The following is a 25,546-nucleotide window of genomic DNA, read 5'->3' on the forward strand; positions in this document are numbered from 1 at the left end:
TTACATATAGATATATATATATATGCATTTATGTAAACACACACACATACATACAAGTGATGTCCATCAGCATCTAGTATCATTTGCCTTAACTTACAGAAATCTTGTGCTTAGAGATATGTGAAAAGATACTATTCTGGACTGACTGGTGGTTCAACAAATGTATGCTAATGTAACTGTGCTACATCTAGCATTTTTTAAGTCTGCACAGTGTGCAAAGCATTATTAAAATAAACAATCAAGAAGAACACAACTATCTGAAATAACAGGACAGACAATAACATAGACTTTAAACTTAGTTTAGTAAAGTTTAAAGCGAGTTTCATGTTTAACTCTTCATCTTATTTAATGCCCAACATAATGCGCTTTTTTCGTTCATACGGAGAGAAGATCAATGTATTAATTGAGGGCTTAACACAAGTTTTAATCTGTGAGCAAGCATAAACAAAAATCAGGTTTACGTGGATAAAAGTAAAACTATGTCTACTCACTATGGAAGGGAGCCCAACCCAGTGATTTTTGTCCGAGTGGCTTCAGTTGAAGTTGTTTACACTGACTTTGTAAGACTTGATTCAACCCAGAACACATATAAGTGAGCTTCCATGCATCACAGATCTGATCAAGTACAGTCTTAAAATAAGAAACATTATCTACATGTATAAGACAGTACTTCCGATACTTTTTAAAGAGCTGCAACTTTGATGTGAAACAGTGGCACTTTTTATTTAGGAATAATTGCTAAGTGACAGACGTTTCTTTTACTGCCACATTCAAAGAAAGATGGTTCATATGCTCATCAGGCAAAAGGTAATCTAAAATGACATATTCTAGGAAAGTTATTTCAACCAAAAGCAGTTGCTGCATTGTAAATCAGGCCAATGGCATTACACTTAAAAAATAAACACAGGCACAGATCCATACTCTGGAAACAGCAAAGCATTATCACTTCTGCTGTCAAATAAAACTGCTGCTACAACCTTAATGGATTTTTTCCTTTGAAAAAATAATAAATAGAGACAAAAAGAATCAGGGGATAGTTTTTCATGTTTCAGTTTCAAGGGAGTGTTCTTTCTTTGATGGAAGCACATCATTCTCATTAATGTAAGTGAAAGTCACATGCCAAAAGTGAAGGAAAAGCTCCTCCAAGTACCTAAAAATATATATAGACATCTGCTGTCAATGCCCTCTTTTAGTTCATTCTTAAATTTGAGCCACATCCTGCCAGCATTCCCAACATTAAACTCCTTTTAACTCAGAGTACGTTGTTATTAAAGTGCTGTCGGGGGCACAGTGCTGCACATGACAAAGGAAAACACCATCCTTGAGAAATGTATAACATAAGAACGATTCACTATGAGAAAGTGTGCCAGAACTGTGGTCCCTACTTGTTGACTAGCCCCAATGATTTCAGCAGGACTATATACCCCAAATTTGTTGGGGGGCGGGGGGAATTTGAGGGTGCTGGAATTAAGAATTCTCTAAAGAGACTGGCATGTTAGCAGAGAAGGAAAGTGAGGAGAAATGGTACTTTGGACACTCTCCAGAGCTGCTCTTTTTCTTTATTTACAACTTTTGTAATTCTACCTGTTCCATGGTGTGCAAGCTAATGGAGCCTAATTAAGAAGGAATAAGAGAACTGACTATATTACAGAAGAGATGAAGATGTGAAAAGTTCATGGACAGGAAAGTGAAAGTTTTCTACATGGTAAATGAGTTTTGCTACTTTTATTGACAGGAGACATGAGCTGAAATTCAGACTGCATGTGCAGTGAGAAATATTTGTCACCTGTCCTTTTAGATTTATCTCAGAACTCTTCCCTTGCTTTGTCAAAAATGTCTTTCAATCCCAGCTTAGCTCCTCAGGGTGGTGGGGGAAAGTTGCTTTTGATATCTTTTCCAGTGACCTAACTTTGACATATTGCTAATTATGTTTCACTTTGAGAGAAAATATTTCCACTTGAATTCCTTATTTTTAGTCCCCTGAAACCCTTCAGTTGTGGGAGTAACAATTACTTTTGTAGTGCACCTTTCCAAATGTAAATTATTTAAATTTGTTTAGTTTTAATGCTATATTTAGCTCACACAAATTTAAATGGCTCTTCTATTTTGTAATTCTCATAGCTTCCACTCTGGAAAATACTAAAATATGTCTGCAAGGTATTTGACATTTTTCACTCAGGTTATCAGCTAGATTCATAAGAAATGGGGTAAATAAAACCAAGTATTTCTGAGGTGCTTAACAATGGACACTTTCTGAAAGAGAATATTGAAAGATTAGGAAGAGTCAGAAAAAGGCAACAAATTTATTTTCATTACATCTTTTTTTAAGTCTGAAACTTTTTGCTCAGAAAGGAAACAAGCAAGAAGAGATCTTATTTGAATAAAACAAGTGGCAGATTGAATTACATTTCAAGATTTCATCATTTAGAATTAATTTGACAAATAGTGGTATCTTGTGATTAACACCCTTATTGTTCTGGTGTGTAGAAGATACTGCTTGTGTTTCCGCAGGTATTTCAAGGACCATCCTTGTTACTGACAGGTAGCTGCAATACATACGAAGTTTGCATTTCTCTACTTTACAAACTTGTAATACAGGAAAAACTTTCATGTCCTTTGTAGAGGAGGACATCTAACTGCCTGGTCAGTAAGTGAGATAAGATCGAAAACACAGCTACAGCCTGTCTTTCTTTTCCTGAGTAAAAGCTCCAGGAAATTCCTCCTGCACCTTTTTCCCCCAGAAGAGCTGTACGCCTATAATTTATTATTTCTAAATTGAACTAGGCCCAAACCAGAGTACATCTGCTGCTTTTAGCTAGGCAGGACATGAGTTATAAAATAAAGCAATATTATAGGAAAACAGTCATTCAAGGACTCAAAAAAAGTAGACATGAAAGATTTGAAATAGAAAGTGACACAGGAAGAGAAGCAAGATCTCTGACCCTGAGATTTATGTAGGCTTGTCAGTCTACAGCTGCATAGATACCTTAATCACATAGAGTTTTATCATTCAAGAAGTTAGAGAACTCACTAGAGTAATAAAAAGCTAAATATGGCAAGACCCTAGAAGAATGTACTTAAGCTAGCATAATCATCTTGGTATCACTGCCTGTGCGCACAGTGAACTCTCTGTGAAATCTAGTTATAACAAGATAGCAAAGAAAAAATCAGATGAATGGAAGAAACTGATTTTGTATCTGCAGATAGCCAACAGAAGTCTAGTGAAGCTTTGCTCATTAGCAGATGCTAACTAATGACTGAAGTCATGAACTTTCTGACTTCATGCTGCATGAAGAAGCCAAAATTCTATGGTAAATGTAGCGACAATTTTTCTTGCATAGAAAGAGGCATATTATAGTTATCTTTTTATCATCTTTAATCTAATGAAGAATCATAGTTATCTTTAGTTTGATGTCAAAACTCCAGCATCCCAAATTATGTGAGAAGAGACGCTCCCATCCTCCCATGCACTTCAGGAGCTTTGTGCTGTGTAGCTGAATGATACATTAGTGGCACGCAGACACCTAAAAAGCTTACCCATTGCTGATAATATATGTATGTATGGAATAAATGCAGTGACTTGGAGCTCTTTTTTCAGTCACAGCAGGTTAAATTAATTTAGCTCTTGAAGGTAGAAAAAAAAGTCTCAGTAAGCATAAGTAGTAATACCAGCAAGAATAAAATATGACTGGCAGTCACTGGGGGCTTTCAACAGTTACAAGCAATTTGAGTATTTCTCATTTGAATTGGTCTAATTCAAAAGACATAGTAAAAGCAGAGAGGCAAGAGACCACGGAGGAGGAAGCCCTGCTATTGGTTTGATTCTGGCTCTGCAGGGAAGAAAAGGAATGAATCTACCATGACCATACACTCAAATAAACAGTACCTTATAAATAAATCATAAGATTTATTATTCTTGCAGCCATGTATGGCATTCTCAATACAGATTAAGTGAGGAAAAGAAAGCATTACTCAGCCTCCACCTTACCCCTAGTCCTCAACAACTACTATTTAGAAGTGATGGCTGACCTAGGTTAATCCCAGAAAGGCCTGCTGATGGTGTGGAATACGTTTCTGTATGTTTTGTTTTTATAAAACGTATGTTTTCAATGTCAGTTGATAGGAAGCAAAGTTTTATTAAAGCTCAGAGCATAAGTTCTTATTAATAGAGAGTCCATTTTAAAGTTATTAACCCACAGTTCTGGAACAAAGACTATGAACACTTCACAGAACTTGCACACACTGTCCAAGTCACTTTCTCTACAGTCATTAAAGCATTTTTAAAACCTCATGGATGGCAGATTTACAGTCAAGTTCCAAACTCTAAGATAGACTGCAACAGAAATTAGAGTAAGGAACTACACAGATTTAGGTTTCATTGTCTTAGATCACATTATGGATTCATCAAATCCAGAAAATGATTGAATCACTGGATCACCGAGTGATTTGATAAGCCATTCCCTCAGATTATTATCCATTTACCTTAAGCATGACATGTGACATTCCCTCTCACTTCCATAACTGGCAAATATTTAATGGTTATGACAGATGCGAAATTGCTGTGAATATTTTATGCTGAGCAGGCTGCTGGGATGCTTACTGTATCAATACATTCTTTTTAATTTAAATTTGACAAGAAAGGGAAATATAAGGAAGAACAGAAGAAAATGAGCCCAAATAATTTTACTTAGTCCTGATTAATGCTTCAGAAGTCTGTCAGAATACTGTGAGGACTCACAAGGGGAGTGGCTAGCAAGGTGCTAAAAGAATTCAAATACAATGAAATTATCCATTTTAAGAGAGGAGGCAATTCCTGAGGCACTCTTAATGACAACCTCACTGACGCCAATACACCCACAGGTGTTCAAGGAAGCTGTTTACCCTGTCCTAGGTGGTAGGGCTTTAATTAAGATAGACATGAACATACAGTTTTTAATGTTTGAATTGCACTTGAATGTTGTGGTTCTTACTGTTGAGAACACAACAAAAAAAATCCATTTCTCAGAATGACTATTAGCAACTAGTCACAAATTTCATAAAGGAAGTCTGTTACAAGCTGAGCCCAGTTGGGCATGCTTGATCCCATAGCTGAAGAAGTAAATGAGTAGCCTTTGGAAAGAAGTGGTGATGTCCTCCTCTGAAGGACTTGGAGCACTCAGCAGAGTTTAGAAAATTCATCAGAAGTATCCTGAGGTCTCTAAAGGTGAGAGACAAGCATGCAAGCCTATTTGATTAATTAATTAGATTTGAACAAGAGGTCCAGCACCTCAAGACAGAAATCTTATCTGCCACTCTAGAGTAGTTGAATGAGAGGCTCCCCCATTTTGGTGACATTTTGATTCATACAAAACACTTAATCATCAAAACAGACAGAATGGCTTTTTAGGTGGTAGCTGGGCCGCCCTTCTGTCTATCCTTCCAAACTCACTGTATACAATATAAACATATACAATATAAACATAGCTCTTTTGAAAAACTTACTAGCAGACCTCTTATAGCCCAGAACATGCTATCACAAGGAAGCAGATGTGGCTTCAGATTGCCTCTGACGGAGAGAATACTTGAATCTGGGTTCCTTACATCTTGCTTACCTACTCCAACACTATACCAAAGTTTTCCATCATGAGGATCTAGTCACTCAAGTACTTTTTCCCCAGATAGAACTATCTGATCAGCTTGATAAACAAGACAATAAACTTGAAGTAATCACAGCTACTTTTCGGCAACTTTAATCAGCTGTTTCACTAGCCAACTGCTATGTGGCAGTACCACCTCAGTTTCTCTTTTTTACCATCTTTTAATTTCATTAAGTCATGTGTTGTTTTTCATTGTTTGTTAAATATAAAGAAGAAATATATATTCAAAGCTTAGAATTCCAACATCCAGCATTTGAAATTTTATGTGGACTATCTTTCTCTTAACTTATCCTTGTTACTTCCAATGCACTATTTCTCCAGTACATTTTTCCAGTTAACTGAGATACTGAAAAAATAAAACTTTCACTGTTACACCAAAGAGTGACTTTGTGCTTTTGTATGCAAAGATCTTAGCTGTATCTCTTAACACAAGGTTTTAGTCCTTCTGATAAACACTCAGAAATTTATTTATAATTATTTTATTTGGACTTTAAAATTGGTATTTCAATACAGGTAGTTAGAAAATTCCAAAATTCACTGTTTTTCTTTTTCTTTTTTTTTTAAACAGTCTTACAAAAAGTACAGAGCATTTGATAATCCCCTAGTGTGAGGAGAAGGGATGGTAGTAAGATAAGCACCGTAGTTTTGAATATTGAAATGAAAAACTAAAAATAAAGGTCCCATTGAAACCCTCACTTCTTGGACTTGCATCAGTTTCTAAAAGAAACACATATGAACTGAAATAGCTGAATAACTGATCAGATGCCTGTAGACCAATCAAGGGCATCATTTAGTTCCTTACATCAAACTTAACTTAGGAAATCCTTTGTTTGCCACCATCTCACCACCAGGATTCTGTGTAACAAATAAATCCTGAACATTTACCCTGAAGCACAGACACCACCAATTTCCAATATTGCTCTACAGCACAAATTCAGCTTATTCCCACCAAGGGTGACTTTGGTAAGCCAATTAGGTATGCTACCTTTGTAGGACCTAATTCTTAAATAATTTAAAACTAACCTTATGTGTCCTTAGTCTCCAGCTGCTTGTGATGCTCAGATAACTACTGGAGGTGTCTGGAAGATGACACTTCAACTTTGCAGGAACATTCAAGAATTCAAAGTGTGTTTTCATTCCCTACAAGAGCAACTGCAGCAAATAATCTTTTCAACATTTCTACATAACACCGAGGCACAGTAGCAGTTTGCAACCCACTCTGGCAGCTTTTGAACTTGGGTTTGGGAGAGCCATAGCATCCAGATTTTACATTACAGAATATAAAAGCAGTATTTTACTGAAAGAGGAAAGCTTGCTCTCCCCATTTTCCCAGTAGACGTGACCTTGTTCCCATATGACTTGACAGACATCTTCGATGAACTTTCTTCACTTTGGATCTCAGCTCAACATTAATCTATTCCATTTAACAGCAAGACTGTTTAGTCCAAGCTCAGCACTGCCTTTACCGTGGATGTATGGCTCCTGGGTTAGAGCTATCACACACCTGGCATTTAGTAAGAACAAACTAAGCTTGCATTTACCTACAAAATAGTATGTAGTCATACCTAGAGGCAGAGGAACAGGCAGATTCACTTTCCCTCTCTACAGCCCAGTGAGAAAGGCACTGACCTGGAAAGGACTTCAATTTATGCCCCTGCTCTACCTGACTTGAACTTATCTCTGCTGAAAAACTTTGCTCTACCTCCAGACTTAAAACCCGAGTTTGTTTGGGTAAACTCAGACTGCAGACTCTGGAATTATCCCCCACATCTAGGTCTAGGTGCACCCATTGCATAGACAGCAGGGAGTTTCTTGCACACACCCTGGTTTTCAAGGGAAGGATGCCAGATGCACAAGCAAGAAAGGGGGCACAGTGGAGTCTAGTTGTTTGCTTGTCACACTTGTAGGAAACACCATAATATTGACCCACACAGCAGTACAGACAGTATCAAGGTCATGCCCTGGAGAAGTCCATCTCCCTCTTTCTTTTTCCACTGACAATAGAGAAAATTCAGTGACCAAGTTGTCACCTTAGTAATGTGCCTTGGGTGATGCTACTATCTTTCCCTCTTCTCCCTCTGTAACAGCATCTCTGTAGAACAGGTGTAAAGAGTTTCAAGCTCCTCTACACATGCTCAGAGCTGAATGCTCCAACTCGGATCTGGGAGCCACGCAGCTGAACTAGCACAGTGCTGTGCTCAAGCAAGTATGTCCTGATTATTAACCTGCAAATGGAACTGTAGAGCATTTGGGCTGTCACTGGCTCACATCCATCAAGCTTGGGGACAGCGTAAACAACGTCTAGTGTATATGTGAATATTTATACAAATATGCAGAAGTTGGCAAATGCAGATATGCCTAATCATTCATGGTGCTGGCAGATTACGGTTCTAATCTATTTCTTTTTACAGTCCTAAAACCCACCTGCAGCATTTCTGGCTGTAATCCAGGTTGAGAGCCTAAGCCTTTGAGCAGAAAGCCCCTCCAGGCTCCTTGATTCAGGAGCACTAATCTCCAGCTTTATTAGATCAACAGGTCTTGGAATTTAACATGTTTCTTAGGTGCTGCTGGTTCACCTGACAGTCCTAGTAGTACCCCATCCTAGCCACTCCTTGGCTTATCCTCAGAATGAGGAGATGACTTGGCCTGAGATGTTGTGTCCTCCTTGCCTGCTGTATAAAATATAGAAATTCACCTATTCAAGGGCAGTTATCCACTGGGAACCTTTAATTTATATAAGGTACCTTAGTGCTCTATTAGCAGTACAGAGTGGCAATAACACATCAAAGATTCCAGCCAAGAATCACTGAAACCAGCAAAGTAAAACTGAAAGTTCTTGGTAGAGAACATCTGCTACTACAATAAAATTATATTTCTTGCTTTCTCCCAGGGATCCTGCCAGATACTATTGGAGAATGCAAGTGATGAAATGAAAGATAAATGGGTCCACTGAAGAGCTGGTGATCCTTTTTTAAAAAAAGAAACATCATTGTGCACTGTTCAAGAAAAAAAATAGACAAATAAAAGCCCACACATTAAATTCTATTGCAGCTGCTGCTATGTGCTATTCAAAAAAAAAAAAAAAAAAAAAAAAAAAAAGAGAGAGAGAGAGAAAAGAAAAGAAAACAAAAAACACAGAAGAAACCTATTGAGTAATAAGGTCATGAAATGCAATACAGGAACAGACATATAGGCACCATAATAATAACTGCAGCTGAACTCAAGATCTAAACCTTTAGACATAAATGGGATGCACATATTGGTTTACTGGCCCTTATGGAGTCCAACATACAGAAAAATGTATAGGTCTACTGCAAGACAGCTTGTAATGTAAGTATTCACAGGGTTTTAAAAACATTGCAGGGTATGTTTACACTGTGGTCAGCACTGACTGCAGCTTATATAGACATTTGTGAGCTAGCTTTAAACGGTTATCCATTAGAGCACCAACATGCACTACAAAGCCAGCACAGGACACTAAGTGAATGCTGTGCCAGTAAAGCCAGCTTCGTTTATCAAATTCTATATACTTTTCTTGTTTATGTTGTTGCACTTACTTTCAAGTAGCAGATATCCCAAAAATGATATACTTACTTTTTGACCAACTTAGATTTAGGAGGGGGGGGGGGAAAAAAAAAAAAAGAAAAAAGAAAAAAAAAAAGCTTGTAGATAACCTACTGTAAATACAAAGCCATCTTAGAGTGATCTGACAGGCAGTAGGCAACCCTTTTCTTTGGATTGATCTAGGTAGAACAAGCCCACTACTCAAGGGTGAACTAGAAAATTTGCAACATACATTAGTAAATAGGCTGACTCCTGTAAGGGTCTAATAATAGCTCAGAACTTAAATTGCCAAGAAATAGAGATTTTTCTCAATGCAATTATTAGGTGGAAGTAGCAAGACAGTGCAGAACACCCTGAGATTTGGACATTACACCAATTCTGCTCCCACTTACCAGAAGAGACCAGCTAAAGTGCATACCTCAAGAAAATTCAGTTAATAAACGTAGGAATAGGTGATGGCTATCCCTGGCTTGTCTTTTATGCATTTTCATTTGTACCTGACTACACCAGTGCACTCAAGAATCACAGAAAATACATGTATTAGAAACTGGCAGTGTTGACATTTCAGGCTATTTAGGATGAAGGAGCAATGACATCTCAGAGCAACTAGTACACACATCTATCGGCTGTGCGTCCTGCAGCAAAGATGACAGATGAACACAGTGTTTCCAGCTGCAGGCTGGAAATAAGAACGTAAGAACAGTTCTGCATATATGTGATGTAATATCACTTGGTCAAGAGACTTACTGCAATCAGGTTTTACTTTGTCTGTAGAAACCAAATTCTGTCAGTTATAGCAAACAAACCTTTCCAATTACTTACAAAGAATATTTCACACGCGACAGTGATCTACAGCCAGAATGCCTATTTATGCTTTGATTGGCAATACATGTATGTAGGAACAAGTTCACATGGCTCCAAAGGGCTCCGAGCAAACAGCAGGACCTCAAAGCAATTTTCAGAGGCAGCACTAAATGCAAACCATAACAATACAATACAGGACATTTTGCTTCTAAACTGCAAGATGGATAGTTCTCATTTCCCATTCTGTACATACTATTATTGCAATTTACAATTCCCATAGACTGTTGCTAGATTTACAAAACATCAAAGGCACGTGAAATATTTCGGAAATAGACTCCTAGATCCAGAAAATCTACAGTCCAAATTCCCTGGCTGCAACCAGTCTGCAATCCTGAAATGACATGCAGAAGGAATAATAATTGTTAGAAACTAAATTTAGAAACCATGAAAGGAGACGTGTTTGTTTATAGCTAATGGCCCCTGATAAAGCATGCCAGCTGGTGGCTGTGGCTTCCCTGCTTTAGAGCTTCGCAGTGCAACGAACCGTGCGCTCAGATGACTCACTGCCCACAGGCAGGGCCAACCTGTTTGATGTTGAAGAGGAGCGAGCAAAAACAGTGGGACTCTAACAAGGCAGACGGAGCTGGTGATGCCCTGTGGAAGCAGCCAAACATAGTGCTGAGGCTTTTGTGCGCAGGCACAGTGACAGAACCAGCGACAGACTAGTACGTACCCTCTGCTCTGTTTGTTGCTTTAGTATTTTTATTTACTGTGTTCCGGTATGTGACTATTGTTTGGTACCTGATTTATGCTCTTAGCACTATTTTCTCTCCTTGTGCTTTTGAGACTTCACCTGCCTTCAGTTCTTTCTCTCCCACACCCATGTCTCCATCCTCATTTGGCACCTCATTCTCACAGATACAGAAGTTAATGAACTTTCAGTTTTGACGGGCCACATTTCTTCTTTCCTTTGCTTGACAGACACACAAATCAGAAACAATCTGGACACCAACGTTCCCTGCACTCCATCCTGCTGCAAATGCACCAACTATAAGAATACAACATACGGCACTAATATGTCCTCCTGGTCTGACCTCAGGGTTGATGCTGCCTGAGCAGGAGGCTGGACTACAGACCACCTGACCTGCATCGTTCTATGATCCTGCAACTGTTTGAAAGCTTTTCCTATGTTATTAAGAGCTGTCCTTGCACTGTCGTCACTACAGGAACACGTGAGTTTCTCTTTTTCCTCCCCTTCATTCCATCAACTCAAGCTTACAATTTGTTTGCTCAGTAATGCCTAAGTATTGCAGCACAAAAACAAGGATAGGCTCCATAGATAAATCTTCCAGGGCACAGCCAAAGCCAATTTATGCCTGCACATTACCTAAAACAATGTGGATCCTCATCTAGATATAAACGTATACTTCAATTAATGACACATTTTAAGTTGTTTTCTTAAACATCCCATCTCACTGTTATCCATTAGGTAAAGCAATTATTAGAAGAATTTATTTGAAAAGCTCAGAAAGCCTGAGTTTGTGCCTAATCTGTTAATGTTGCTGTTCGTAATAATTAAGACTGTTTTAATGGCACACAAAATACTTAGACCTCTCCATTTATCTTAGCATCATTCTTATTGAAGAGTTTCCTGAGTAAAGAAAATTGCAATTTATATTATCTGTTTCAATTATGCTTTTACTTCAAACATAGCAGCACTAATGATGTACATCGTTCACTGACATGAAAAGAATAGTTCTCCATTTATGCAACTTTATATTCCTAAGAAACAAAGACATGCCTTCATGTCATTGTTGTTTGTCACATTAGTGGTGAAACTACTGAGAATTCTGATCATTAACAGCAGTCTCTCTCTTATTTGGGAGATTATTAACATTGCTACTGTTGTTATCAGCATTTTCAGCTGTGCACACATTCTCCCGTGACTGACCAGGGCTTTGGAGAGGACCAAAGAACTTTGCTTTTTAGCTGTCACTGAAAAACACTGGGAATTGTCAGCTCCTCTCTGAATTCCTTCAGAGCCATCTCAAATATCCCTACACAGAACTGCATTGTGTACCATAGATGACAAGTCAAGTAAAAATGAGGTATTTTTGCCTCGAAGTTAATCTCTCAGTACAGTAGACCATGAAAAGATTGTTACAGGACCACTTGACAAAAACTCGTTACCTCTATTTTGCAGGAAATCATACTACCTGTTCACAGTAGTATTTTCTGGCCTTCTTTATATCATCTTTATGAATCTTCTTTATACTCCCAGTGAAAAATGGGAGTCAAATGTTAGAATGACCTATTTATTTCTTCTCTCAGTCAACTCCACAGTTTAGAAAAACAGTACAAATTACATTTCATGCCATCAGCCACTGTCTTTAAGACATCCTGTGCTCGAGGACACAGTCCTTGACCTCTGAGCACAGTTGCTGCCATACTTCCTACAAAGAGAAAGGCTTCTTATGTTCCTTTCTCTTGTGCATAGCACAGAATCTGATTATAACTAATCACATGCAGTGCAAATCATTTGAAGATAATTGCGTACAAAGACAGACTTTTCAATAGTTCTGCACACCAAAGTTCTTATAGCTAGCTGAATTAATTATGCTACATATAATATTAGAATTTAAGACCATATAAAGAAGAGAGAACAAAAATCTTGCTCTTTGGCATCCCTGAGCAAACTTTGCATTTAGCTTTGTTGAGAAGTAGAGTCACTAATTCCTTGAGCAGGAGCCAACAAAATAAAAGACATAGCAAAGGCCAGCTACGTTTCTGCCCTCACTGCGTGAGCCAGCAAAGATAACCAGGCATGACATTCCTTTTGTGCCCTATCTCAAGCTAATATTTTCTGCTTCCTGTTCACCATAGAGAATATAACTTTCTGCTCTACCGTATATCCATGTTTTTCAGAAATGGCACATTAAGCTGCAACCTTGCTTTTTCACTTCAGAACAGAGACCTTATGCTCCTACAAACAGTTATGCAGTTAAACAGTACAGGCCACCTTCATCATCTGACTGTGAAGACTAAGTTTAGGAATAATTGTGAGGGAGGTGCTTTCATTGCTTAGGTAAGTGCTATAGGGTTTTTAAAGTGATAGTTATTACAAACAAAACAAAACAAAAACACCCTCCGAGCTCTTGATTGTCTGGCTAGGTCTGTACTGTTATAAGCCCTCAATATAGAGGAAGCTGGATATATATGTCTCACACTGCTAATATACACTAGCCACTCTGAAACAAAGTGTTTCACAGGTTTATCCATATGCAAAAAACTGAGGAGATATAGTGGGAAACAGTGCAAATTATTTGGATGTTTGGATAAGACTTAGGATGCTTTGTATTTATTCACCATTTAAGTAGCATTGACTTGCACTGACTGATTCAGTGGTTGGTTCAGTATTTTGAGGAACTGTATTTTTAAGACCACCTGACATCAGTTATTTGTTTTACATAAAATAACAAAACAGAATAGATTAGCTGGAATGTGGCCACTGAGGCACGCTTGGTCAGACTCCTTATTTCAAAACAACTCAGTGCAAAGCTCAATTCATTCTACTCCCTCACAATCCAAAAAAAAAAAAAAGGGATAAAAATAGGGAAGAATAAAACCCGAAGACTGTGCATAACAGGGAGTAAAGTGATCTCAAGTGAAGCAGCTGTGAAAGGCAAGCTATCACACCAGGCTAGTTAATAATATCAATCTCCTTGTCATATGCTGTGGACACAAGAAGCAAGTGGGATCATCATGCTTGGATACTTCACGCACACTCTATGGAAAACACGAATTAACCTGAAAAGAATTATATGACATTTAGTAATGCAATTAGATACTCCCATAATAAGTCTAGTTTCAGCACATTTACCTGTGACACAAATGACTTTGTAAAGGAAAGACCACTGCTGTATCACTGATGTATTACGGAATTCATTCGTTCCAGTAAACATCATCTGAATGTCATTCTACCACTTAAACTTGACATATCGAAGCTTCCAGGCTGAATGAGAAAGGCATTGAACAGTGCAGATTCATGTACGCTTTCACTTTATTTGTTTGTTTAAAGACTTAGTGTGGGAGTCACTTGCCTAAACATAAGTATCTAGGGTGATTTTGGGTCCCCTAGCGTGTCCTGCATTGCTTCCCACTGCTGCTCCACACAGCCATAGGCAGGTTCTCACAGATCTAGTCGTATCTGCCAGCTTCAGACAGCTCTGGTTCCCCAAGCTGTCTCAAATAGCAGAAGATACCTATCTTTATGTGGCTGAGCCCAGAGACTGGTAAACTTCCCAATACGAAGTGATGCTCAAATCAGGACACAGTTGATATATCTGCCTCAGTGACACATTTTGTTAATTAAATAACTTGCCTAAGTTAGGAGACAACAGACACCAGACTTCCTAAGAGGCTGCCACTGCTCAGTTGGCACACTACCCAGCCTGCAAGCTTTTTATTCTGTCTTTTCCAAGGAAAAGTGCTATAACCTCAGACTGATTTGTATTTTTCTTATTCCAAGGCTAAAGTACCCAGGCTTAGTGAAGACAGAGTTCAGTACCACATTTTATCAAACAGTTTGCTGCGTTTTTCTTGTACCTGAAAATTCTGTTTGAGGATTGCAAGAGAGATTGGTAGTATGCTTACACTGTAATTCCCCTTCAATAGTAACCGTAGCACATATACCACCTCATATGGGCAGCAGCCACTAAATGTGACCCGAGGCACGTAAAATGCATAAGTCATTGTCATTGACACGTCCCCTGGAATGGCTGGAGGTGCAAAAGCCACATCCCTTTTTCCTCACTCTCTGCAATAGCACTCTCACTTTTTGTACTCCTGGAGGAGGAAATTGCAGTCTTCGCTGTACACACATCAAAACATTAGCCAAACACTACCTTTGACTTTGATCCTCAAGCCTTCATGCAAAAGGGTCAAAACAGACAGATCCCATACACTAACTAAAGTGACTTTTACCCCGCCAAGCTGACAGTCAGCCTTTCCCAGCTTCCAATTTCCTTTTTCTTTGACTCTCAGATTCTGTATAAAAACTTCACTTCCTATACGGTATGAAACAAGTTTTCTGCAACATCCAACCCAGCGGCTTGTCTCCATCTCTTTGCCATCGAGCTGGCATGCCTTACAGAAAGGAGAACCTAATTTCACCCCCAGAATCCAAGGGTCTTCCCTTTATTCCTCCCTTCAGCACCAATTACTGAAAATAAACTCTTGTGCCAGCAGGCTTCATTTCACTTACTTGCTTCTCCTTCCTTCCTACCACAGAAGGTGTCCGAGGAACTCAAGCTGAGGATCAACTAATTCCATTCCTCAGCTGGTAACCAGGTACATTAAGCTACTGTTCACCTGTGTGGGAACCCAAACACACATTGGCCACCTGTACATTCTGTAAGGCACAGGAAATATGATGGTGTGCAAGCAGGAAGAGTGTCGCACAAGTTACATAGAAATAAACCTCAGAGTCAATGTTGCTGATAAAAGAGCTTCATTAAGGGTTTGACTGCCGGCTTGCATTAGATGAACCCGAGCACTACGTAACAAGAATCTTGAAGAGCGTGACAAGTTTCTGTAACATCTATGATGACAAAGCTTACCACCCTGAATTTAAAGAGGCTTTGAAAAAGGCCTTGCAAGTCTCCATTTAGTCCCTTGCATTATCAATATCACATCCCAATATGGTTTTCTTTTTCCCCAAGATAAGATCAATTGGGTATATTAAAAGAAATGTTGTGGAACACTGACTTACTCTACAGTTCATGAGAGGTAACAACTGACTATTTGGTTCTTCATTTCTGACAAGTTTATCTGTAGTCCTAAATCCCAGCACACAAGTGGGAATTTTGTGGCTCTCTTTATTCCCTTAGAAATGGATGCTGTCCTTGTATTAGCCACCTTGCACTAGGTACTGTGTTGCAGATGTACCAGAGCTCCTCCGAGTCATTCTTTTCTGAAAAGAAGTTATATCATCCTTTGCTGGTTGCAGTTGGTACCTGGAACACTCCCAAAGCACTTACCTTACCAGTGATTCATTCAGATGCCCTTCCAAATTGTATTAAGACTAAGGTAATTGACTTCCATAAATTTAGAACAAAGGAAATGTGTTTCTTAATTCCAATTACGTTTGTTTTTAAACCGATTTGATTTCCATTTTAGTAAAAAAAGCAGCACCAAGGTTACACATTTCAGTATGTTCTACTGCTTAAAACTGAGTTATAAGTTCCTCAGTTTTACTTATGATAATATCTTGAGGGCATGTTATAAGATAGATGTGTTCAAAAGTCTGTATTTTTCATACTGATGTTCAAATCACACTGCTTTAAGCAACAGAGCATGTTTGAAGAAACAGAGCAGAGAACTTAATAAAAAATGTTGTAAACTGGTGGTGTGATCAGAGGAGAATTCTGGGAGCCAGGCCATGTTTCTGAACCTCCATCACCTCTTGTTGGAATGGCACTTACTCTTAATTATGGCATGCTTCAGTTTTCACACCCCTAAAATCATCTGACTTGCTCAAACTATTGCATACACAGTTTGTGCTAGTGTAACTTTTACTATACATTACTCCAATCTGAACATTTTAGAATAGACTCAGTGACAAAGTAGTCCACTGTTTTCCTGAAAGCACTTTATATACACGTAATTTTTAAATTCCCCAAATGTCACAATTTATGGGTCCTGTTTACTAAACATCATCTTAGAAATGAGCTTTGAAGTACAATTAATTGAGTTCTGAATCACACCAGTGATGAGTAATGCACAGACATAACAGCTAGGGGACAAAATGCAAGTTTCATGTATGTCAGGTTTTTCCTGCTGCTTTTGATGTTGCAAAACCTTTGTGAGCAGCAGACTTTCTCATGTGAATTTTAGAGGCTTTCTTATAGCACAGCATCTTTAGCAGCTCTTTGAGGTTTCTAGATCTTTTTTGTGATGGTTTTGAAAAGACTAAATTAAAAGTAAAAAACAAACCATACACTAAATAAGAGACTTAATACTATCATCTCTTGAGAGATTGCCCTATTTGGCTCAGATAATGCTTTCACTTCTCTTGCTTTACAGAGTAATTTGGTATGATTAGTACAAATCTCTAGTTAAAACCTGAAATCCGTACTTGTATAAACCAAGCATATCAAGTACCTATCCCTTGAGGCAAGAAACCTTTACTACATATTTTTACTTCTTGTTGATATTTCAGAAACGCCTTTGCTTTTATTAAATTCAGTAGGTTTGCTTAGCTTCATAGCAACTCAGATTGGACTCCGATATTTACTCAGAAGCATTCATTTGCTTATTATTGGAGTTCTTTGGGTCTTTTAAATATGAAATTACATCCATTTTGAATTAGAACAAAGTACCTCAGGAAAAAAAAAAAACACTACATAATTACGCTTTTTATTACTTCCAGCCTTAAAATATTTAACTGAAAAAGGAGTCATAGCTGTTTATTTACTTTCAATTTTTCATGTCTTCTAATTCATAGAAGGAAAAAAAACCCCACACTTCTGAGTACAATGGAGCTACTGCATTTAAGCTTCTCCAATATGATGGTAATTTAAAGAAAGAACCTTCTGGGCTTCTTAAAGGTAGCTTTACTTAATGTAAAATAAGAGAGCTTCATTGCCTGTATGAAGACAGTTGCTGCTAAAACATTTTGTGCAACAGTAAACAAAAGACGACCCATTTACAAAATAAAAAAGCAGTAACAAAGAAATTGTTGAACACTCACAGCATGATACTTACATGGGATAAAATAGCTTTTTGCTCATCAACAAATCAATAAAGCTGAAGGTAGCTACTTCCTAACAGGAAAGGAAGTCTGCCCAGTGCTTACCTCCTAGGTTCATCAAACAACATCATAATTGACAACATTGTGCTTATTTGAAATCCAGACCTTCTTTAATGCTAACATTTACCAGTGCAACTACTGGAAGTTGGGGTAACAAGGAATTCACCATCTGTGCAAAAAGCACAGTTGTTTTGAGGGCAGGAAGCGGAAACCTCAGCAGCCCTCCTCAGATGCGAGCCTACTGGTAGATCACAGCTGCCATTTCTGTGCCCCAACATTATCAGTGAAGTTCATTCAACAGCGTATGTTGTTTGGAACTGTTGTCAGGATCTACTTATTTGTTGTTCACTTTGGATAAAAACCAAAAATCTATACCTGGATGAGTCAGCTATGACATATATGTAAGCAAAAGTCAGTCTGATGTCCTCTTTTATGTCCATTCTCACCGAGTTTATAAGCAGATTTCCTTTGGTGCCTAAAGTAGTCCGAGTACTCTGTTTTTGGATATACAGCATTTCAAACCTACTACAGACTATTATTATCCCTCGGCCTGACACATCTCAGTGCAGAGGATAATGTGGAGTAAAATATCCTAAGATGAGAGACACTGTTTAAAGCAATAAGAATTCATTTCTTCAGGATAAATGATACTTCTCATAGCACGTGTCAACACAATAAAGATTTTAAAATGAAAAAAAATACACCTAAACAAGCTTTCTTTATGAGGAAGGTGTATTGACATGTTGTAGGAAACAAGCAATCAAGGTTATAAATACTATATAGTTAGTAAGTCACAAGATTACAGAGCTAGGAGATGAAGAATTACATAAGATTGTCTATTCCATCTCACTACACTGGGACAAAATGAAGTGTGCCCAGATAATCCTCAGCAGATATTTGTCTAACCTATTTTTAAAAAAGAAGAGATTTCCTCAGTGCCCATAGGTACCACATTCCAACCTCTCATTAACTAAAATATCAGAAAGATACACTGTTTGCCAGCTTTCAGCAGCAGTACCTTTCCCTTCTGACTCCTATTACTTTTCATGTCTTGTATTTCATACCATATAAAGTCTCTAAAATTGTTTAGATTGGGGGGGGCAGAAGGGGGGAAAGGAGGTTGTTGATAATCCTTAGAGATTCCTTAACCGGTCTTCCTCATTATTCCTTCTTTTAAAAATGTGTGGCTAGGTGCAATTTTCATGCAGAATCCATGCTTGTCTTGCCCATATTGCTGATCTGATAGGTGGGTAAAGTAAAACAGCCTTTGGACAAATTGGGGCCTAAAAAACAAGCCATATGTTTTCACCAGAAGTACCTGGTTTTACAAATCTGATGGTGGGGGGAGAAGTAGAGAGTTTGTCTGTGCGAGAGCCAATTTGAACGCACAGTCAATGATATGGGTGGGTATATTTTAATTAATCTAAATGGTCTGACATAGTAAAGAGTCAATGGTCTATTTCATCTGCATTTAAAAAGGCTATCACTAGGGTGAAGATTCAGAATCAGATTCAGATTCAAAATCAGATTTTGGGGGTAAAGATTCAGAATTTTGACTCCCATGGTTCCAAAGCCTTTACTGGTTTTGGTTCTGCTGACCCTCTACCCTCTTTGCCCGATCTTGCTCAGCTTTGTGTTTGGTCTCCTCAGTCTGGGACATATAGTCAACAGAGACTTACCTGGAGACAACCTGCCCTGGTACATCCCTGAGATGAGGCAACAAAATCAGAAGCTTAGCAAGATGTGCTTGTCCCTTTTACAGGAGAGGCACTCTCAAGGGATTATTACTGAATGAAGTACTGAAATTTTATTGAGTAATGGCCCCATCTTAGTGCATAAGTAACAAACTAAAAGTGTTGATTCATCAGCTCCATATATTGGAGTGACTTGAATTTGAGGTTCAGTAACCAATTCAAGAACTTTTTAATAGCATGCAGATGGCAAAGATGAATAGAGTCAGCATTCCGAGTAAGAGTCCTGTCCACCACCTTACATGGTATTTTCCAGCTGATGAGGAAATCTATATAGAGATTCAGAAATGAACAAATGAGCAGTTTCGATCATGCTGATCTGTTTTGTTTTATAAGGACTTTTTCTTGAACATTTATGAAATTGAATAAATGTAAGCAGTGCATTTGGTAATCTGAGGCAGTTGTGTAGACTCACATATTTATTGCAGAAAAAAGGTCAAGCTTCTGCATGGGCAACTACCATCCAGCCCTGTTCACAAAGGGAGCATGATACCTTGGACAATGGAAATTAGGGGGGGTATGTCAAAGGTTTAGGGACTAGGCTTCTCCCTTACTTGATTTGGTCTATCTCTAGGAAAAAAAAAAAAAAAAAAAAAAAAAAAAAAAAGTCCTTTCTCTTATCACTATACCCAAGTGGAGCAAAAGTCCCACATGACAACATAGGCATGTGGTTTATGCTGACATAATCTGAATGGACAAGGAGGAAAATGCAAAATGTTTACATAATAGACACACTATTATCATTACTGCTAGTCTACCTAGGGGAAAAAGCATTCTGTGCATTTTGTTTATTTGAATGTGTGTTCATGGGTATTGTCTCTGATGCATTCATTCAGATTTAAATGCTGTTTGCAACAACACTCAGTGCTAAGTTACATGCGATAAGGTCAAATTCTTTGCAAAAAATAAAATAAACAACATTTTTCAGGGAATGTTGCTACTGTTACAAAACGTTTTCTAGCACATAACCTATTTCTCAGATTTGCATGGCACAAGGTTAATTGTTAAATGACAGAGGTATGGAGGAAGAAAGACAACGCCTTCCCCTGATGTGATTTCTGAAGCATTACTGTATACAACTAAGTCTCACTGAGGAGGAATGCATGCAGCTGTGCATGCATTCCAGTCTTTACTGGAAAAAGCATACACTGCTACATGTGTGCCATTTTTAGTTTTTCCTGTTTTCCCCCCAAAGACTGGTAAGTGTTTTTTCTTGTCCTTCACTCCAAAAAAAGGCTGAACTGTTCATAGGATATTCTGCTATCATCTTACAGGCACTTCCCCCCCTCCCCATACACTCTAGCAAAGAGATAGCACTGCAGATGTGTCACCCAGAAGTGCTTTGACTGGCACCTGACCTACAGCAAAGCCTTGTTTGATATCTCCTTCTCTATTCTGTTTTCATATGTATTACTAGAGTCTACTGCGCAAGGAACAGATGTTCATCCTACTGTGCTGTATGATTGTTTTAAGTGGCTTTCTTGGAACAGATGTTCTCCTACATGCATTTTGTTTTCTCTAGGTTTTATGCACTAACAGCTGACAACTAATTCTTGCTTAAGTTGAAGGAAAAACACTTAGCGGAGAGTCCCACCTAGGCTGTGGGCAATCACTTCTAGTACTTAGAGCCAGCCAAGGGTAATACAGTATGACAGAATATATTGATATATCAATAACCTGAAGTAGTACAAGAAACATACTAGTTTAAGGAGGTAGGTAGGGGCATCACTGGGTTCAAGCCACAGGAAGCTGCAGGCAAAATTCGTAGTCTGCAAGGAGGCCAGATCATGCAAGGAGTCAAATACCACAGCAGAGTTCAGAACAAGAATCTAGGCAGGAAAAGAGGCTGAAGTAGGGCAGCAAATAGGCAGCGACAGAGGAAAGAGAAAAGGTGCACGGGGCAGATCACAAGCCTCAGGTATCTCTGCAACACACACCTGGTAGAATCCCCTTAAATGCTAGCTTGGCACAACAACCCATGATATTCCTAATGGACAGCTGGCTCACCCTCCAAAAATTCGTTGTTGGGGAGACAAGGGAGTTGAGGAGGACCAACAGATAACTCTTTGGTGGATGCTGACAGAGGCTTACAAAGCTCCAGCAATGCAGTCAGTCTTTTTATAGGGAGATATTTGGAAACAGTTTGCTTAGCAGACTGACAAAAAGGGGCAAGCAGTCCCTTCTTGAACCTGAGTAACAAAATAATTCCATTTCTAGTTCTGGCCTGAAAAAGAGTAAAGTTTCTAGAGAATAAAATGGAAAGTAGCAAACTGAAGGTCTGAATGCCAGAAAAGCTGCACAGCTGCAGATTTTTTATCATTTTATCTGTTCCAGTTCACCCATCCATAATCCATAGGCAGGGTAAGACTTGCAAGTATTGCTGAACTCAGTGCAAACTGTTCTAGGTTAGATTTCTCTTACTGATTTGTGAAAAAAGAAGAAAAGTTAGGACAGTTGAACTCTATAATGTGTCAAATTAGATATCTAAATACTGACAAATTCAACACCTGTCACCAAAGAGGCGTTTACAAGCAGTGCCTGACCAAGCTCTTCAGCAGCAGAAAGTCCTCTAAAGGTAATTTTATTGGGGGGCGGGGGGGGGGGGGGGAAGGGAGAGATATCTTTATATTCATATCTTGAAGAACCCTAGCTCTTCAAGGGATGCATTTGTGTAATGAGTCAGTTATTAATTAAGAGGGCCATAGCTTGTTACAGGAAAGCCAGGATAGCTCAATACTGATTTACAATTATTTATCAGTCATAGACCTCTGTAGGTTTACATGGAAAACAAAAATGACATACAAATTTCCCGTTCAGACCTATCTGCATTGAAAACGAAATTGAATTTGAGCATGCTATTAAGAAAAGTATGCAACTGGGACCAAAGACACAGGTATACCTGTGATAAAACAACACATAGGACAACAACCAGCAACTGGAGGAATTACCTGCAATGCTCCATTGCCAGAAACATTTCTAGCAGTCTGGGTACAGCAGTCTGAGCATATTCATCTCATCTGGGACTCATTCTGTATGAAAGTATGTGCTGCCCCAGATTAGCCATTCTTTTCTAAATAGTTTGGTCTGAAACCTTGGGGGGGGGGGGGGGGGGCATTTGCCAGATGATAGTTCCCAAGCTATATTTTAGGTGGTACCTGCAAACCTGCAAGTCTTTTCTCCATTCCAAAGGGTGGGGGGAGGGGGTACAGTCTCCTCAGAGTACTAAATTCATTTGGGTTTTGCTTTGTTTTGGTGAATTATGGTAAGGGAAATAAAGATCCCTAAAGAACTTTGGGAAGAGTTAACCTTTTGTGTTTTCATGTTTTAGATTTTTATCACAGTAAAACAGCTATGATTGCTAGTATGAAACAGACTGACTTGCTGTAACAACCATCACTAACAAGTATTAGCTGGGTTGCAATGGAAACAATATGTCATTTGACTCCTGCTGCTTTCCTGACAAACATATCAAGGAAATTCAAACTGCATTGGCCCTTTTTTCTTTGCAATAATGCCCATTTTTATGGGGTTTTTAAGTCCTTCTACTATAAGAAACCTTGTGGCCCAATAGGATAGACAGACTAATTACACTCTTTATTAACACATCATTTTTATCAAAATACTTAATGTTAACATTGCTTAGTGTACATTTAGCTAGACATTTTCTTGTATGAAAATTAAAGGAGGGAATTTATCAGTTTAATGATCTAAGAAATTATGCAAAAGCTGTTTCTCTCATTAAAAAAAAAAAAAAACACAAGACTATATGAATGTTATTACTATTTCCTGGAAGCAGCAACAAATACCTCCTTCCTGTTAAATTGAGACTGCCTGTTGCCGGTTTTATTAGCTGTATTGTCAAAGCACACATTCATGCAAACAAGACCATCCCTAGACTAAGCCCTCTTCATATGGAAAACAAAGAGGCAGCCTCAGCCCCAGACCACCTGCAATGTCAGTGCTGTAGAAAGATGGAAACAGTAGGTAACATTAGTCACTGATGTGTGTTCACTGAGATATTTGACATCAAATTTTCATAGGTATTCCAGCAAAGAAGAGCTTAAAGGAAGAAATTAACAGGATATTTACATGGAGCTGCTCCCAAGCCTAAGGGATCCCATACACTAAAGTATGTAGAAAAGTAGAATGTTTTCCAAAATGCAACTAGGAAGCAATGGATGTTGGCAACAGGCATGGGGCAGATCAAACCCAAGATTCAGCCCAAGAATATCCAACCCTGACGTCAGCGCTGAGCCTCTGCTCTGTCAGAGGGCTCTCCTGAGGCAGCCTGCATGTCCCACTCACAGCTGCTGCTAGGCGGGGGACGGGTACAGGCTGCAGAAATCCTGCTGTGCTCTGTATCTTGGAGCTCAGCGGTTAGGAGAGCGTTCCTCACCGCACTGAGCCCCACAAGGGCAGTCAGCGTACAGGCACAAGGGTTCTCCAGACCGCTGAAGGTCTGAACATCTTGTGAGACATCTTTGGTGCTAACGTACAGCACAAGTATGTCCATAACAAAATTCAGAGGGCACTCACTGTTTCATGACAAAAGACCTGGGATCCCGCCAGAGAAAAACACTAACGCAGAAGTAGCACATACATTGCCATGGTATCATGTTATGAATGGATGACTATATTTTGTTTTACTGAATATTCATTTATGTCTGCTGGAGTCCAGTTTGAACACTTGATATTGTCTAACTCACATTTTCTCTGGTCTTAAAATAAAAGTTTACACCCGACTTCATTATATCAGCTCCTACAATCAAAAGGCTTCCCCTTGTTCTTTCTGGACTGGAAACTGAACTTCCTACTTAGGAAATAACCATTGTCTCAGGAAATGTTATCATGTTGACTTTCACATTGTTGGACACTATGATAAGGAATACATAGAGCAAAAAAAAGAAAACCAGACAAAAAAGATAAAAATTAAGGAAAAAATCATTTAGAATTCTGACTTTAAAAAACAGCAGAAAAAAAGAAAAGGGTCTTTTATTTAACTCTGTACAGCTCTGTAAAAGATGGTATGTTAAATATGAGGAACTCTGTCAAAGGAACAGAGGTGAGAAATAATCTCAATTAAGAAGCACTGCTTCTGAAAAAAAGATGGATAAAGGAGAAAGAAATTGTCTGTTCTTCAACCCAGAGCTCAGAGTAAAAGGAGATAACACGCACAACCTTTGACAGTGGAAGCAATGGACTTTCCCTATTTGGAAAAAAAAAAAAAAAAACACCAAAACCTCTCAAAATAAATTTTGGTGGGGGGGAGGATAAGGACATGGGAACCAGACAGTTCCTGAGAATTAGAGAGAAAAAGAACCCCCCCCCCCCTTTCCTATCCAAAAAGATAGATCTACCTCTGCCACTTTGAATTGTAAGATAAGAGAATGTGCATGGTTATAAATCCTCCAATGAGTGCCTCAACAGGCAGCTGCTGCGAGGCGATAGATTTAGTTAATAAGAGCTCACAATGCCGAGCTAGCAGAAGGCTCTAAGTGCACCACTGGTTACATTATATCACAACTCACTAGTATACTGCTATCAGACACTGCTTTAAAAATGTCTGTATATGATACTAGAGCTGAAGTTACCCACCTACCTGTGGCTCAGTGTCTTTGAAATGGGTGCTGCAGGAGCCAACATATTAACTGAGTGATCTGGCATACATTTCCTGCCAGTTGCTGCTGTGTTTTGATGCAAGAACTAGATATTTTACTCAAGAATCCTTTAGGTCACTACTCCTTTCACTTGCATGTGACCATAGCTGTCTGTCATTCCCTAAATGACTCTCTCACAAGCTTCTTACCCCAGATTAAAATATTTACCTAATCAGCAGGGCAAACTCGTTGCTTTTAAGGTGTTTTGCTTAACTCAGTAAAGTGTTCATTATTATACATAATCATTATATTTACCATAACATTCAGGAACCAGAAGCACACTATAGCAGGTATTCTTCTATGAGAGAAAAAACTTCACAGGCT

This window comes from Dromaius novaehollandiae, chromosome W (genome assembly GCF_036370855.1).
Source record: "Dromaius novaehollandiae isolate bDroNov1 chromosome W, bDroNov1.hap1, whole genome shotgun sequence".
Taxonomy (NCBI): Eukaryota; Metazoa; Chordata; class Aves; order Casuariiformes; family Dromaiidae; genus Dromaius; species Dromaius novaehollandiae.